The sequence below is a fragment of the Triticum dicoccoides genome, chromosome 3A (assembly GCF_002162155.2).
Source record: "Triticum dicoccoides isolate Atlit2015 ecotype Zavitan chromosome 3A, WEW_v2.0, whole genome shotgun sequence".
NCBI classification, from domain to species: domain Eukaryota; kingdom Viridiplantae; phylum Streptophyta; class Magnoliopsida; order Poales; family Poaceae; genus Triticum; species Triticum dicoccoides.
The window spans coordinates 138,266,695-138,267,993 of record NC_041384.1 but is presented as its reverse complement, the minus strand read 5'-3'; positions in this window follow the sequence as shown (position 1 = coordinate 138,267,993).

Genomic DNA, 1,299 nt, shown 5'->3' with positions numbered 1-1,299 from the left:
GAACGAGGGGGGAGATAGAGTTTTAGATGGGCCTATCGAGTGCGAGTGAGATATGCATGTGTATGTGTGACCCAGGTGGATGGAGAGTTTGAGAGAGGGGGGAAGAGCTCCGAGACGATATAGTGGTGCGTGAGAGAGTTGCGGGCAAAGAGCCAGGGAATTTGTGTGCATATGATCAGTGCACCCAAGATATCTAGCTTGGACTAGCTAGAGTATCATACATAGTGTGCGAGAGAGACCTATAGATGGTGTATATATGCATGTGAACTAGAAAGACCCCCCCAAACACACACACAAAGACAGAGAGAGAGAGAGGGACCAACAAGGTTTTTGTGTCGGATGTGTGCGACAGAATTGAAGATTGTCGGCGAGAGAGAGAGAACAGGAGTCCGGGAGAGGGGGAGGTCGCGTTTTATGCATCAAAGACTGATATAAACCATGTTTTGATATAAACTTGCATTCAATATTTAAATTGGAGAACATGTTGACTGCAATCCACACATGAATGGATATATGCGTATATCAAACAAGTTCATTAATTTGACTTTCAACATGTTCATGGAGTACTATAATACTGTACAACATGCTACTCGATTGAGGTGTTCAATTTTGGACTTAGTTCACTATTTTGACCTACTGAACAAGCTATTTCATTGAATCGAGATATTTCATTTTGGGTTAGATTCGCGTTTTTGAGTGGGTTAACTATTTGTCATATAGTAAATCGCTAGCAACGAGCATGTAAAAACACATTACTCCCGAGCATCATCTCTCCATCTAAAAAAGAAGTGGCAAGCTAATATTTCAAAATTTGATCAGAATCGACTTGGTAAGGTAGATGTGGATGCTCGTTCTCCCAAAATTTGAACGAACCGTTAAACATCCTCTCTGCTCGGTGGAATTCACCCGAGCAAATAAATGGGAGACGTGAAATTACCGTCCTATGTGGGACACGCATCAATTGGCCCGGTGTACATCGAGGGTAGGTTCATAACTTCATCCAAGCGCGCCTTCTCCTCGGCCGAAATGACATGTGCCGAATAATTCATAAACCATGGTCGGCAAAACATGCTCTCCTCGCCCAAAATAGCTCGCGCCCACTATTTCAAAACACGCTCTCCTCGCCCGAAATCGCTCGCGCCCACTATAGTTCAAAACACGCCCTCCTCGCCCGAAATCGCTCCCGCCCACTATTTGGGGAGAAGCAAAGTTACTCTACTATCCCCGACCCTCAGTACACAGACCCAAGCCGAGAAGCCTATAGGCAAGGGTAGAACTATAACTCCCCCTCACATTTCA